Genomic DNA, 17540 nt, shown 5'->3' on the forward strand with positions numbered 1-17540 from the left:
AGATTTTATCATAGAATACTTCGCTCACATTAAAACAAAATGTAAAAATAATTAATGAAAAGTGACACGAGAGAGAGAGAGAGAGAGAGAGAGAGAGAGAGAGAGAGCGAGAGAGAGAGAGAGAGAGAGAGAGAGTAGAGGGAGAGGGAGAGGGAGAGGAGAGAGAGATAGCGCTAGATAGAGCGAGAGCAGCGAGCATAGAGAGATCGATAGATAGAGAGAGAGACTTCTCTCTCTCTCTATCTCGCTATGCTCGAGACGAGAGAGAGAGAGGCGAGAGAGAGAGTTAGAGCTTTGGTTCATCAGAACAATGTTCTGTTCATTATTATTCTCGTATGCAACCTTCTTAGAGAGGCAAATGCTGCATTGGTTTTGTCGGTTTGCACACACCACAATGCAATGTGTTTCAGTATGTACATACGAATATATACATATCTAAAATTATCGTCGATATATGCAATTGCATACAAGACAGTGAATCTATTTCTTTAACTTCTTGTGTCCGACATTTACATATGTAGTAAATACCACTGTCTTATTGCTTTGTAGATGTTCTTTCATCGATAAAGCAATACAATGTCGAAATTATAGCCGTACACGAGCAAGGATTACAGACTTTTGAAAAACTGTTCAACTTCCTGAAAGATTAAGTATTCAAATTGCAAAATAGATATTGTTTTGCTATCTTAAGATTTCCAAATGGTGGCCACGTGTCATTGTTAGATATATTGTGCTGCGTTATGATTTCTGGTCAGTGCTTTCCACATGATTTTTGTAAGGCGCCCCGGGGCTGATAGGGGTGGTTCGGGAGGGGTGTCCCCTCTCGACGTTGAATATTTTTTTTAATTTAACGTGTCAATCTGGTATAATCGGATAATACTTGTTCTATATTTTTAGAAGGGTGGGCATTAAGTATTTGCCAGTTAAATGGACATTCCCATGTGTGTTTGTATTAATAGAAATGTTTCACGGACGTAAGCAACTTTTTAACAACAAATTTGAAAGTAACCATCTTTTAATAATACAAAAACCGTGTTTGAATTCGTTTAACTAATATTGCGTAAATAGAGACAGGCTAACAATCTATGACATCAACAAAAACATAAACAAAACAACATTTGCGTACATTACGTCCCTGGAAAAAGACATGAATTGTACTGTTTTGTTAACATGAAGACTTTGTCTGCTGTTCAGCAGAAAATTATTTTTAATTGAATAAAACTCGTCAATCGTTTATTGTATGGTATTATTGCTGTTGAACTTTATTCTAGTTTTCAATACATCGAAGAATTTACCGATTTGAACAATTGGAATGATATGTTATATTTTATAAGTGGTTCCCACGACTAATTAAGACAGTCACACGACTAAATAAGTCGTGCTCAAATTCAGAAATGTCGTATGCAAGAACAATTACTTCCCATGAAACATAATTTAGGACATATTGAATATATTTACTATACAATACCCTTTTATTCCGAAGGCATCACCATCAATCGCATATAAAGAAAATCTTCTATTGACACTTATGTTTTTGGATTTAATTTCCGCTATTCTAAGGGGAATGAAAACAAATGCCAAAACACGCCATTTCGTTTTTGCACGAATGCACAAAATAAGAAATCATTGACATCACATGAAACTGAAACAATATTGGCTAAACATATGAAACACCCAAAACAACCCAAACATTAGACCTTTCAATTGTAGTCCAAGCCGCCATATCAATACCAGGGAATATGATAACATGAAATAAATAAAGAAAGAAAACAAAATATTACGTCCGACATCCACTCCGTTAACCCTCACTACCTGACCATTTGCAGAGCATTGGTAGGGAGTAGTACGTGATGAGGTTGAAACCAAACGTTGCTGTAACTGAAGTTTAAACTGGACACGCCCCCTAATAATAATACCAATTGTAGGATTTCTGTAAAATATTGACTTGAACGCGGTGCTTCCAAATTGATAAATTTTGCTTTGTTCGTTTATTAAGTTTATGCCATTAGACACGGATCCTTCGGATTCTTACATGAGTCCTCTTAGTTAAAGTAGGGCGTGCCTCGGCCAAGGGTTGACATCATTGTTAACCAACATGCGAAGTCCTTTAAACTGCACGGACGTCAGCATGTGCAAGGGAACACATGTGGACATCCCAAATATATTTCTGCAGTGAAAAATCCCCATCATTGGTATGCTATTGTGCAAAAGTTACAACTTTTCGTTATCCCTGAGATATGATGGGTAGGTCTGATCTAGAATCTTTCGTGGATAACGACACATCCTTTGATTTTATGTGCATTCTGAAACAATCAACAATACCAGAGCCTTAAGAGTCAGTGTCAACAAATACGGGTAAACCGCCTGACGAAATTTTTCAAACGTTTCGTACTCGTTTTGTGATAATCACGCCAGATTTTTTAAAGTAAAGATGTCATTAGGCATAACGAGATCATCAAATTTATGTTTAAATATTCTATGGTAACCCCAAAAATTCGCTCACAGTACTATGAGAAGAGCGGCATTTGCAGTTAAGCTACTGTTTACTGTGCGATATAAATAGCTTACTGCGAACCACCAACCTAAACAAAAACTTCTTGTTTAAATTGTTTTTGTATGTTTTGGGTTAAACTTCATGTTATGCGCACCGAACCTATTAAGAGACGCAGTATTTTTGTTCATGTAACCGACACATGACTTGGACATTACCAGAAGAAGAACATCATAACAGCTTTTCATGTCGGACCCCTAAGTACAACGTTTATAGTGCATGCATAAGTTGCATGATTGCTCGAGAAATACCATGCTGACAAAACAATGCTCCATATTTGATGACAAACGTGTTCATCATGTTATTGGTCTCACTCATTTATAACTGCCAGTAAGCTGAGTTGGCGTCTAAATTCAATAACCCTGTGGTCAAGGACAGTGTACACAGCAAGCCTGAACAAGATGACGAAGCACTGTGCAGTTGACGGTAACGTTATTCATAGCAAACAATTCGATGTATCAATAGTAACAATTTACTGAAACAGTTTACCCTTTTAGTATGATTGTAATTGTTTTCGTTTACACTTGTGTGAAGACCGTAAAAATTGCTAGACACAACATTAAATTGTGTCATTTGATTTTAAGGAATGCTATCTGAAGTTCAGGGAATATCATAAATTTCTCATGTGAAATGCTTATAAATTAACCTCTTTCAAGGTTTACAAATTGTTGGATGGATTGACGAACCGTTAGCAAAACATATGATAAGGACTCTATCCTGCTAATGTAGGTGAAGGTATGTGTATTTGTGTATGCATGCGCATTTGTTCGAAGTTCTTATATTACATGGAATACACGTGTCAAGCCTTTTCAAGTTGTACATAAAAGTCATTCATAGGATGTTCATGCAAAACTTTACCCTTGCCTTCGGATACGTAGGAGACTTTACCGTTGCCCAAAACCGTGATACTTGCCGCAACCGGCTGCTTTTTATTTAAAAGTTGTTTTCAAAGACATGTATTCTTGAATGAGTATTACCTAGCACTTACCTTTTATACGTCTAAGGTCTAAGTGTACTTAACTGAAACTAAATATAGACCATACGATAGCTCCAATTCTGCCACTGAACCGTCTACTTGCTGCTCTGGGACGAAAACAACTTTAATCATGGTTCCTTAGAGTTAAAAGGTTCATTCTTAGTAGTTACTTCGTTCTTATAATATTTCACTTAATCCTGAAAAACTTATTTTTAATTTGCGGGAAACATTTGCCACGTAACTAAGGCTAAGGTGAAAATTCCATACCAGGTAAAATGGAACGCTTTTTTTAATTTGGGATCCTGAGTCTTATTTATTATCTGTGTAGGCACATATACATGATAAAAGTCACGTGAAAGATAGCCAGACAGAGAATAGCGCCGTCTCGAGCGATGGACAGAACAAGAAGTAACTCTGTCAGCATACTCTTTTGGGACACTGGTGACACTATGAGAAATTATTGATATTTGAGAATTAAGTTTAAGGGATATATTTGGTAGTTATGTGCAAATATGTGTGCGCCGTAGGGATAGTTTTACCTGAAAGGCACAAATTGGACTTGCTGGAAGATATCGCCCAAAGCAGTATACAAGTGCCCTTCTTGAATAAAACCAATTAAAGCTGGTGCAAATTGGGGACCGCATACAGTCGATTCTCGTTAATATAAAGACAAGCAATATCCTAGTACGGTACATTAAGGGAGAAAGCAACCGTATCTAGAATATCTCGAGGGACAGGAAGACAATATACAATGCCCAGCATTTTTTGTTTGTTTGTATCAGTTCTTCTCTATAAGAAATATCAGGGTTGTACACTTTTCAATAGTTATATGAAATGCACAGAAATCGGATTCCGTTGAAAAAATAACTTTTAGTTTGGCCATAAATTTTACTATATACTTACATATGAATCATAAACAGCATCACACCATCCAGACAAATAAACACAGCATAAGCAAGCAACAACAATAATCAGACAACATATTATGCACGAAATATATAGCAACAAATACGCATACATGTCTTGCTCGTGCAGCAGGATGCAATACAACAGAGTAAAACATTATAATTCATTCACTGAAGTACAAACAAAATGTTTTTGGAAAGCTAAGACCATTTGTTTGCGGACCCCGTACACGCATCACTATTTCTACTAAGCCTTAAATTATGAATTATTTTCATAACAACATTACATACTTTAAAATACATAATATGATAGAACTAAATCAAACGTGTAATGCAACAACGTAAACAAATATTTATATAGTTTCCCTGGTTAAACAAACAACGCACCTGCAGATTGCAAATAAAATGTTAATCTAGTAAAAAGCGGTTCTCGTGGTTTTCTTTCAATATGACTTTACAGGTTCGTACTGTTTCATTTAATTACCTTAACCTTAACGCACAAAGTTGCTTCATAACCATAAATACCATATAAGTTCGACGCCTTATCAGAAACTTCCTGTGGCTTTTGAATTATGACATTTAATTACCTTAACCTTAACGCACAAAGTTGCTTCATAACCATGAATACCATATAAGTTCGACGCCTTATCAGAAACTTCATTTGACTTTTGAATTATGAGTAAGGAAACGTTTACCTTAGAATATATAAACTATATACTGTAATTGCAGGACATTCAAATATAGTTACATTTTAATTTCGTGGTAAGGCAATAATCCTTTGTTTTAAAAACCAAGTTCTCGTGTGAACCCGTTTCACAATACATTAGTATAATACATCGGTTTATTTGTTACATGTATATTGGCAATTGCTTTAATGAAGAAGAAGACCTACAATGTTACATTTAAAATAATTTCTTTACGTGTATATTAAAGTTCATATACTGAAACATATGTTAAATACCCAGCGATTACTTGCATTTGGAGTAAAAACATAAAATTATTGTCTCTTTATTTTGAAAAAAATGTACTAGCTTTATTATCACGTTATATTTTTGTTTTTATAATAAATTGATTGCATAATACATAGTTTTACTGTTACTGGTGTTTCTAGAAGTATTAAGAATTATCTATATAATTATGCTGATACAAAATACCTCTACTCCATGCAACTGAAAACAGTTTCAAATTGGTATCAGCAAACCATGATTGTACTAGATTCCATTAGGAAGAAACATCTCAATACCATAAATTTGATTGTACTGTATTGGCGGAAGTGAACTGTTAAGTAGACTTATCCAATGAACATATGTTATGGTATTTCGAAATAATTGTTCCGCTGTAACGATGTGATTAACGTCCAAATTACACGGGCTTATATACTATAGAAGAGAAACACATCTTGGAAGAACAACGACTTACGGGGCATTTTCAACATTTTATTAAGTACGTTATTTTAACACCAGCTGTCTAATAGTATTATAAACACTAATCTATTAAATAGAGTATGCTTTTATCACATTCTATCTCCTTATGCACTCAAATTTTACGTTACAAATGTAAAATGTGGTATAAACTGTACAGATATATTTTATTCGTATCATCCTGCTAATATTTTTCAAATAACGATTATTAAAATTTTATAATAAAACAGGTCGCCCATATTATACACCTTTGTAAAGACGCTCTGGCTTTAAAAAAACACCGAAATTACAACGTTACATTTGTTGTATGTGTATTTCACACATTATTTGTTACGGATGTGTTACCATGCTGTTTTTGTAAATATTAATAGTTATAAACAGTTTTGATGGATGAACTTTGAAAGGTACTGGCGTATTTTATGGAAACAAATGCTCCCTGCTATTGTCGCCCTACATAAAACATCTACATACTAATGCAAACATTTGAAACATGTACCAATTATTTAATACAGATTTATAATTTAGTAACTAGGACTCTTATATTGTTAATTAACATGCCATGCCATTTTCTAATTACCCATTGATGCAAGTGTGTTTGTTATAACCAGCAATGCAATTATAAAACTGCGTCAGCCTTTATAAATTAATTGTCAATACGGATCTGAATTCCGTTTTCTTTAGAGTGTCGTTCTGAGGTGTCATACGCTTTTTGAAAGCATAAACTTATATATACATATTATGGAACTCAAATTAAGAGATGGACAGTCATCAGACATTTATTAAATACACTGCTATATATGACATCTGCTATTCCAATTACCGAAAATAGACATAATCTTAATATACTTGATTACACGTAATCTGCACATTGTGTTAATGCTGCGAATGTTTATTAATAAGCTTTCAAGTTAATGAGCCGAAAGTTGATTGGCCATGCAGGATTTAGATTTAATGGAGCAACTACCACCATACTTCAGGTATATAAACGTCTGCATTTTAGCTTCATTGCCGAATGCTTAGAATCCTCCGAGCGACGACAAAGGTGAGTCTTGTTTAACCGGTTTATTTTGGTTTAAACATAAGTTGTTGTTGTTTTTTTTAATTTAAAATTTATCATTTATCATAACTCATTTAAGCATTTACAAAGTCAATATTTGAAAAGGAATACTTGGATAAAGGTGAACAAATAAAGAATAATGGTTTGACGATTGTTTAAGCAACGTCTTTTTTTGTATTTTTATTTATCTGATATATTTTTTAAGGGTATAAACATTTTTAATAATGTGATCAGTAATGCGTGTAATTGATAACGTTGCAAATGAAATTAGCACGCGTTTACTATAGAAAACTTTTTTGCGTTATATATTGAAAACAAAACAGAAGTCGTAAGAATAACTTAGCGTGTCAATAATATACAACAGGTCCTTTTTCCCATACTTTATTTTGTATTTTCCGTGAAACATACACTTAAACCGTAACCAGTTTTCTAATCAATAGGTTTTGAAAAGAAAAAGTCGTGAACATCTATTTTGTAATTGAACGTTTTCCTGAACGATTTAGCGGAAATACTAATCAAAGTAATCGTGATGATTTAAATTTAAAATTGAGTAAATGAGGAAAAATTCTTTTTTACAAAGTTAACATGCTATTTGGTTCTTATTTCATTTTTTAACGAAACGCTCATATAAATACATTTAACAAACGAATAATGTTGCTTAAAACTGAATTACACACATGAATAAACTGAACATTTAAGACTTTAGTTAAGAGCTTTTACATGTTAAGTAAATCACATGTTAAGCATCGCTCGAATGTATTATACCATGGGATTTCACTCTTTACCGTTTCATTCAAGTACTTACAAGGACGTTGTTCGTATTGTGTAATGATATACATGTATATGTTATTGCGCAGCGGCATGTTTGACAAACTCAGGCAAGTCATCATTTTTTGCACACCCGTCACGTGACTAACCACAAGGGCCAACGCAAACTTCATACAGGAAGCGCGATAGCGGATCATTTATCTTTTTTAATATTGCAGTTCGCTGAAAATATATTGAATGCAATTTTAGAAAATTACTTAACACATTTATGAAGAAGTATATGCACGAAAATAACACAGTGGTCTACAAAAGAAGCTGCCACTTATTGGGACCACGGAAGTGTATATTATTTCAAATCTTTACTATCAACATCACTTTAAACATACATTACTGTGCTTCAGAAAGATGGAGCATAAAGTTACCTCTTTGTCAACGTTGTGTTGTCAGTTAGCGCATGTCACCTTCGAAAATGGAAAATATGGTTAATTGATGTATTATAGCCTTGTGAATATAACATAATCAATCATGTATTTATGTTGTACGTTGAAAACATGTATTTGATAATAAACGGATTTGTCATTCATTACTGAATAGACATCGTAATTTAAAGAAATCTGTAAGTGATAATTCAATCGTTTAGGGGAAATATAATAAACATATTGTATATACCACAACAACAAAATAGTGTTTTTTTCATGATAATTTAGATTTGTCTGCGACATATACTCTTTGCTGATTTTTTATGTTTTTGTTTTATAATTAATTGGTGAAGTTAAAATAAATGCGATGCGGGGAATTGTGTCAAACATATGAAAATAGTCTGGAAATATTCAACTTTCTTGTTTTAAATTGGAATACAAAATACATAATTAAATTTGTCGCATTCAGTTTGGTGGCAGATTAGGATTTTCAGCTTTGACAATATTATGCAGACCATCTTATTGCATTATATTTGATATCCAAATTTAAATTTGTTGAGGATCTCTTTGTATACTGGATAATTGTGTTTTTTATACTGAAAAAGTTTGACACCTGTTACCGCGAATCACTTTTTAACGTTACTTCAGTTCCGGTGTCTGATTTTGAACAACAAGTACCCACAAATTTATACTCAATCTTTATCTTATTTCTAAGCTTATAAAACCATATATACGATATTACATGTTCGATTCCTTGTAAGTATTTTTATCATTTAATAGTATTGATTACATATACGTTGGTTCCCTTAAAATTGATGATCAAAACTTAAAAAAAAATATGATCACATATAAAGTAGAACTCGTATAGTTATAACTTCCTCACACAACAAACAATTAGTGCTGTTTATTTAAAAAATATATAATTTGCTTTTTACAATATAATTTTTCAGTACATGTTTTGACAATTTATTTCAGTAACGATCACACACGATGAATACCAAACTGCTGATGTGTTTGTTAGTGGCGGCGGCAGTGCTTCTGGCCAATGCTCCGGTCGCAAACGCCGGATACTACGGTGATTACACAAACTATGGCGGACTCGGAAACTATGGTGGCTGGAACGGCTGGAACGGTTTGAACGGCTGGAACGGCTGGAACGGCTATGATGACGATTATTATGGCGGATGGAATGGCCTTGGATGGGGAGGCAAAAACAAAAAATATGGATGGGGCAAATAAATGTGATAAAGTATGATTAAAGGTAAGTGGACTATTTTCATTCCTATAAAACCATCATAATATAAAGATCATCAGTGATTGCATATTATGTTCAAGTATTTAACAGTTTTATGTCGCAACGAGAAAAAAAGGGGAAATAATGAAGCACACAATCTCAAACAGTCAAACAAAATCCAAAATGTAAAACATGTCTGATTTGCAATATAGTATATAGCAACAAGATGTTTCTATGTTTAATGCATAGCTTTTGAAGATTCTTTGTTACGCTGCATATGTTTGGCCAACCTGACCATGTTATCAAAATTCATTTTTTATAACCAGTTTCCATTTGCCTCAATTTATGTGTGCTTTGACACATTAACGATCAGTCTTGCCTTATGCCCCGCTTGTCCAATTAGCATGATACTTTAGTGAATAGTTTATACTCCCTTTTTTATTTATTACAATAATGATTATCATTTATGTTTCAGAAATGCGCATCTGTCTCGACCATAATTGGATAAATATACATCAACCGTTTCAAGCTGATAGACCTTACTTTATTGTTGTATAAAAAATAAACTAAATTGCAAATCGTTTTGATATTATTGATTTTAATTAGTTTATTGATGAAAAATAGATCACGTTTGTTTTGCAAATAAAGATTGTGTTTAGGGCGAAACAGATTGCATACATTCATGATGAAGTTAATGTTTAAGGCATGGATTTAATTTATCAAGATATAATATCACGGCACTATTCAAACAATCTCGATATTACCAAATGGAGAGTTTTAATCATTTTTTTAATTTATAAATTAAAAAGCGAACACAAATTGGCAATTTTAGGCAAGGAATGCTTGTATGTCGATTATTTATTAATTATTATGTAATCATTATCATACGTATGTCTTTCAGATAGATAGATATGATATATATCATATAGGAAAAATAAAATAAAATAAAACTAAAATACATCAGGATAAAAAGTATTGAACAAACAAACAACATTTTTTATTCAAAAGGCTAGTACCTATAAATAATTAATTTTAAATTGGTGTCGATGACTTGAAACGAAACGTCGAACCTGACAGTTAACCCAAAATTCATCACACACAAAAATATGCGGTAATTTTCGTTCCAATAGAAAGAAGCCGTGTTAAAAAAAGCCAATCTGTGAACAAACATGCATACGCGATGAACGTAGTCAAAATTTGGCTAGTTGTTGAAATTCTCGAGGAGGTTAAATTTCATATTGTATTTATCATCAAACTGACATGTATTACTGAGATAGTTACGCATCAGAAAATGTGTGTTTATTATTGTGGAATATGTCTATTAAAATCAAATATATGTTTTGTATTTTTTTCCTAAAAAATGACCGGGTTCATCTAATATTTATTTCCTGTTGCTGTGTCATTAGATGTATAATTTAGATCTTTAGTTAGCACACACACACACACACAATATCTTTATTTCTGTCACGTTACATGATAATAACAGACATGGCATAAGCATAAACATCGCTATTGGTCGTGAGACTGTGTTCTATCACATGATATTCGATAAACATAATTGAAAGCATGTTTTCAATAACAGAGACATAATTGGGATTGTATACTATAACCAAACTTTTACTTTGTAAAAATGTCGTACCGGGGACAGTTGTGCGTAACATTTCTGATCTTTTTATTTTATGTATGAATTGAATGGATATTGTTTCAGTGATACTAATTTAAACAGATTGTTTTTTGCATTTATAGAGGTTTCCCGCGGTAATTTTATTAGAATATTTAACCTTTATGATATTAGTAAAGTCAAATAAAGAAAAATATATAAGTCCGAAAATAGTAATGGAAGATATTAGTATTAAAATGAGTGTAGTAAAAAGATCTAATGAATTGTAAGAAGCGTCCCAACGCCAATGATGGTAAATAGGCAAAAGTATCAACAATTTAAAGCATTTAGTAAAACGCACAAAGACATAACTTTGATGCAATATTCGAAGGTAGCTGGTTATAAGAAATAAAACATATACATATAAATACAACACATAGTACACATATTGGTTACATCTGTTAGAAGTTAGAAGTAGACTATACAATTGTTTAAGAAATTTGGTCATACGTTTTTTTAACGAAATATAGTCGAAGTGCATAAACAATTTATACTTGTTTACAATTAAGCATCTAGAAAAAGAAAAAAAAGAACATCAGGTGAATGTAGTCGGAATTTACAACTCATTTGAAAGAACATGCTACGAATCAAACACTACAATAATGTACATTAGAATAAGTGATTAAATCGTACAACAATAATAGAAGTTAAATTGCGTATAACAAGTATGTTCATTGGATAATTTAATCTCATAGAGTCGAAGAGGTGGATTTTAATCGAATTCGTTTTCTTGAGTATGTAATCAGTGGCATGCAGCCTGTGATGTAATTATTTTTAGAACAATCGATGTACCCAATTGACCTGACCTACATGCCGAAATCGAGATCGCGTGTAGATCAGAGTTGGGTGTGTGTAAGCAGTGTGTTTATGAATGAAATTGGAAAGTTTTGCACGTGCTCTGCAAATATTCACATGCGGGATTACTAATTTGGATTTGCCCTAAATTGCAGGTATGTATGTTTATTTATTTTGATTTAGTCTCATGGATTAATTAGTTAATTATTGTGTGTTTGTTAACGCATCCATAATTTTACGAGTAAACAAGCTTGTGCGTTTAGCCATGTTAATGTTGTTGCACTTCATTAATTTGATGATATTTGGGCGCGTGGAGTAATATCTCGGGATCAATTTACGCCTTTGTTCTGTAAAGTGTGGGCACACAAGGACGTAGTGGAATTCGTCTCCTAGTTCTCTTAATCCTAGCTGGAGGCAAAAGGGGCAGTATCTTAAGTTATGAGGAATGTTAGACCATCTTTGTACTTCAACAGGCAGTCTGTGGTTAGCAATTCGGAATTTAATGAGGTTTGTTGAAAGGTTACTTGGAAGTGATGTTATGTACTTTTCGAGTTTAATATTGTTTTTGAACAGGAGAAAGTGTTTGCCTTTGTTTGACGTGTTCAGTTTTGCTTCCCATTCTTGTAAAAATTGATCCATTAGGGTTTGTTTAATTGTCTGGTGGACGTTATTTGTGTTGATATGATTTTGGGCCTCGAAAATGTATGTATTTCCTGTTTCGTTGAATATCTGTTTAATGTAGTCGAGCCACTTGTAAGTTTGAGGACTATTTAGCATATACTTATATAGGATGTATGTGTATTTTGTGTGGTCGCCATTTATTATCTTTGACCAATATTTTATCATGTTTGTTTTGATTTGTATTTGAAGTGGGTATCTGCCCAGCTCTGCGTAGAGGAATGAATTGGGTGCTGATTTTCTGGAATTTGTTATTTTCTTGAGAAAAGAAATATGTATTTTCTCCAGATTGTTTGTGTTTTCGTATCCAATTATTTCAGTGGAATATGTTAGAATTGGTAGGATTGTGCTATCGAATAAGGATATTTGCAAGTCGAGTGGAAGATCGAGATTGTTTATTCGTTTGTATAGTAGATGCAGTGCTTTGTTGGCTTGTTCTTCAATATGTGTTCTTGCTTTAAAAAAACTTCCACTGTGGCTAAAGTATGTTCCTAGATATTTATAATTGTCTACTATTTCAATAAGTTTATTGTTTATTTTGAATGGGTATTTATGCCAAGTTATTTTATTGGTGCCAAATATTATGACTTTCGTTTTATCTACATTTACTGTTAATTTCCATTGTTTACAATATTTTTCGAAATCGTCTAGACATTTTTGAAAAGATTTGGGGGAATCTGCTAGGAGAATCGTGTCATCGGCGAACAGTATGGCTATTAGTGCTAGAAAATGCATTGTTTCTCCATCATGGTATTGAATTTGGATCCCTTTGTTGTTGCTATTTTTAAGGTATTCGAGTAAGTCATTCAGGTAGTAGGAGAATAAAAGAGGAGAAAGGTTGTCCCCTTGTCGAACACCCTGGTCGCAAGCAAAGAAAGCTGAATAGTCATGTTTTGTTTGGACACATGATTTGATGTTGTCGTACATGTTTTTTATAATTCGAATGAATTTTCCTTGGACATTGTTGTTAATTAATTTATGGAATAGTTCTGCTCTGGGGATTAGGTCAAAGCATTTAGTAAAGTCTACAAAGCCCACAAATAGTTTACTCTTTAATTTTTTCATGTTGTTTATGAGAAAATTTAGGCAGAATATGTTGTCTGTTGTTGAGAAGTTTTTACGAAAGCCAGCTTGATTTTGGTCGATTATGTAATTTTCATTGCTGTACCTTGTCAATCTTTCATTTAAGACGGATGTAAATAGTTTGCCTAGACAGGATAAAATCGTTATGGGCCTATAGTTTTCGGGGCTTTCCCGTGGACCTTTTCCTTTGTATATTGGAAAGATGTAACCTTTTGACCAGGTGTCTGGTATAGTTCCACTGTCAAATATCATGTTGAAAAGTATTGTATAGATTGGCAACATCAGAGTTTTCGTGGCTTTAATATATTCATTGCAAATATTGTCGGCCTGGCTACATGTTTTGCCGTTTTTACATTTGTTGATCATTTTATCAATTTCATCACGGGTGATGGGAGAGTTAAGGGTAGTTTCTGTGTTATTGTCGATTATATTTGGTTCAACGCTATTGAGGTCATGGTCACTTGTGCTTTCATGTGGTGTTGTGTTTAAGTCTTTGAAATATGTATACAATTGTTCGATGCTTGGTTTAATTTCATCTTTGTGACTTTCCAGTGATTTTAGGTAATTCCAATAATGCTTTGGTTGTTTGTTTTTCATGGTTCGTAATTGGGTTTGAGTACGGTGTATATGTTTTTTGTGATGGAAATGCACGATCCGTTTGTATTCTTTACTTGCATGGTTCAGTGCGTTTTTATTGTCTGATGTTTTGTTTTGATTGTAGAGTTTACGCATTCGTTTGTAGGTTAATCTCTTGTTATTACATTGAGGCCCGTACCAGGGTTTAGATTTGATTGAATTTGTTGTGTGCCGTTGGTTTTTATGTTGAAATAATTTTGGTTGAAATGTTTGCACGGCTGTCGTATGGAATAGTTGTGCTATTTGTGTAAGGGCCATATTGATAATGTTGTTATTGTTGTGACTATTATTTTCGGTTTTGATTAAATTGACGTGTTGAATAGTATTATTATTGTTTTTATTGTTGATGTTGTTGTTGGTGGCTGTTGTGTTAAGGAACGTAATGTTAGATGAAGTAGAGGAAGTAGCAGAAGTGGTAGTGTTAGCCGCACAATTTGTAGTATTAAGTAACGAGTAAATTGGTGTTAAATCATGATTTTCTAAATTCGATACAAATTCCGCTTGTTTATCCGATTTCCATAGCCGATTTTGGTGTTGTTTAGGGTTTTGATTTTTCTTAATCTCGATTACTTTTGCAGGTTTGAAGTTCAAGGACAACACAGAGTGGCCATCAGAGAACAAAGGGTCAAGTTCTACGATTTCAAAGCTGTGTAAGTATTTTAGGGTATGTACTGAGCAAAGGGTGTAGTCGATAACAGAATTCTCTTTGAATGTTGAACGACCTATATTCTTATCTTTACTAAATCTCCCATTTAAGATGAGTAGATTGTTGTTCCTACAAATATTTATTATAGCTTTGCCTATTGCGTTTATTTTAGGATCGCACGAGCTCCTCGTTATATTCATATTATGTTTGTGTAAATTATACTCATGGTTAAAATTATTTATCATGTCATTGTCGAAACCAAAGTATTCGGACAAGAAATCATCGAATTCTATGAAGTCGGTTAATTGGGCTGTATGACCGTTAGTGTCGCCTGTTATTATAACGTGACTGTATTTGTTGCTCATATCAGTGACCTCTGTTTCGAGATTATTGAGCTCATCTTGGTTAAAGAATCTTGATGATTCTGGTGGGATGTACACTATCCCAAGTAAGACGTCGTGTTCGATTGTGATGCAACCTTTTTTTAGTTTTACCCAAAGAATATAATCGGAGTCAGTATTGATAATTTCTACAAATTTGAATAATTGTTCTTTGATAAGAATACCCAGACCCCCTGACTTTCTATGAAATTTCATTTTTCGTGGTTGGGCTATAAACTCAAATCCATCAATTTTAATCATATCATGCTCGTCTATTTTGCATTCTGTGCAGCAAAATATGTCATACTGATTAATATATTCAACAAAGTCTGGGTAAAACACCTTTTCTTTAGTCCACATACATTTAACGTTCCCATTTTTATAGTTTCGGGAGGATCTGATTTTAATGTTGTACTTATTGGTTTTTTTCTTATATTTTCAGGAACGGACGTTTTGCACGGAGAGGCGTTACGGGGAGTGTACGGGGAGCGGGAATTGGGGAGTGCACAGTGTACATCAACGCCATTTGTTCTGGGCAAGGTAGCGCCAATGAATACGTTTGACTGGCGATCCTTGGGATTTAAAATTGTATTGTCGCTCGCAACATTGGGAGTGTTGGATTCTTTATGCATCCGATTGGTTTGCGCGTCTAGTGTGCGCTGTAGCGCTTGTGTGTGGCGGCAGTGGCGTGTTTTGGAAGACGATGGATAGCTTAGGCATGCATCGCATATATATGTGGTGATTGAGGAGTAAGGCGTATCTGGTAAAAAGTGTACGTTACTGGATACAAGACTGAGACTGTGAGTGTTATTTGGGAAGGACTCTACGTTTATGTACGTATCGGCTGCGGGAGTGCATTGTGCGAGGGTTGAATTGTCATTGAAAATGATTGGAGACTGAATGACATTATCAAAAATGGAGTTAAAAATGGAATTTCTTACAGAGTAACATTTAAACGTTGTTTTATGTTGATCATATTCTATGTTATTATTAGGGTTAGCAAATACATGGTCACAAATGGTTTCACAAGTATTATAAGAATATTCATTATGTTTAACAAATTGTTTTTTGCTAACAAATATATTGTCAGTGACATTTGATGATAAAGCTTTGTCAAAACCGTCGTTTGCCATATGTGGATTCACTGTTCCCGTGTTCTCCTAGCACATTATTTTGTCTACTGTTGGGGAATTTGGTAGGTCGCACTGTGTCGCCTCTTCATCAGACATGTTTCCATCTTTGTCCGTTAAAGTCAGGTATGATGGCTGCGTTGTCTTGGGTTTGGAAGGTCCCTTTCCGCGAGGCGAGTTTGGTGTTGACCTTGATCTCGGCGAAGCCGTGGGATTCGGCATTTTGATGGTAAGGTCCACTGGCTGTTGTCTGGATGTTTCGTCTGCCAATTTTCTGGGTGGTTTGTTGGTATGTGTTGGAGGACTTTTTGGGGCGGGTCGTGGTAGCTGTTGGGCGGTGTAGTGTACTGTCTGTCGGAGCATTTCTATACTTGACGCTACGGAGTTGTGGATTCGTTCATTGGTATTTGATACTCTTGACCCCTTGAGAATAGGGTACCACTCTGGGAATAAATCCTCGACGATTCGCCCGTTCACTCGGAGTGCTGCTGGGAAAAGCATCTGTACGTTCCGGGGTCCGTGTTTGGACCTAGCGTCCTTGAATTTGGGCCATGGCTGCTTCCTGGCGTCGCTTATTTCTTTGGGGTAGTCTCTCAGAAGGCTGAAGTTGGTTCCGGCGAGTCGACGTGCGCTGTTCATGAGGTCGTCAACTTCACCTGGGTGGCTCATCATGACTCGAATTAACCGTGGTCGTGCGTTGTTTGTGCTGATACGTCTGCCGACACGATTGGCGCGAAGGACTGAAATTTCACCCCTGTCAATATCAAGTGACCTTCGCAGGAATTCATGAACTGTATTACGGCAATTTTCGTTTTCATGTTCATCTATCCCCGCAATAAGTATGAAGTTCTCCCTCTGACGGGCCTCAAGCTCTAATGTTTTGTATTCAAGCAGTAATACACGTTCGTGGGTAACGTTCTGGGCGGCACAATTGTAATACAAAGTCGACTCGATATTGTCAACACGGCATTTTAATAGACCCATATTTTCCATACCATCTAATATCGTGTCAATTTTTTTCTCTAACTGCTGGAAGTTATCATTGGTATACACCTGTCGTATTGGGGAACTATCCGCAGAAGATGAGTGTCTGAAGGTCGATACCCCACCTGCTGACTCCTGGCGTTTACGTTTGTCATTTCTTGATTTATGTCTTTCTTCCTGGGAAAGTTCGCTATTTAGTGGTGCAAATCGTGAACCC

At 34.5% G+C, this 17540-nt stretch overlaps 1 long non-coding RNA gene across 1 annotated transcript; it reads left to right on the forward strand.

Moving 5' to 3' along the window:
• The first annotated feature begins 11383 nt into the window (after positions 1 to 11383).
• LOC127853523 (uncharacterized) lies at positions 11384 to 16333 on the forward strand. Its single transcript, XR_008036653.1, has 3 exons — positions 11384 to 11941; positions 14762 to 14833; positions 15652 to 16333. It is a non-coding gene; the product is annotated as an uncharacterized LOC127853523 (long non-coding RNA).
• The last annotated feature ends 1207 nt before the right edge of the window (positions 16334 to 17540 follow it).

The sequence above is a fragment of the Dreissena polymorpha genome, chromosome 12 (genome assembly GCF_020536995.1).
Source record: "Dreissena polymorpha isolate Duluth1 chromosome 12, UMN_Dpol_1.0, whole genome shotgun sequence".
NCBI classification, from domain to species: Eukaryota; Metazoa; Mollusca; class Bivalvia; order Myida; family Dreissenidae; genus Dreissena; species Dreissena polymorpha.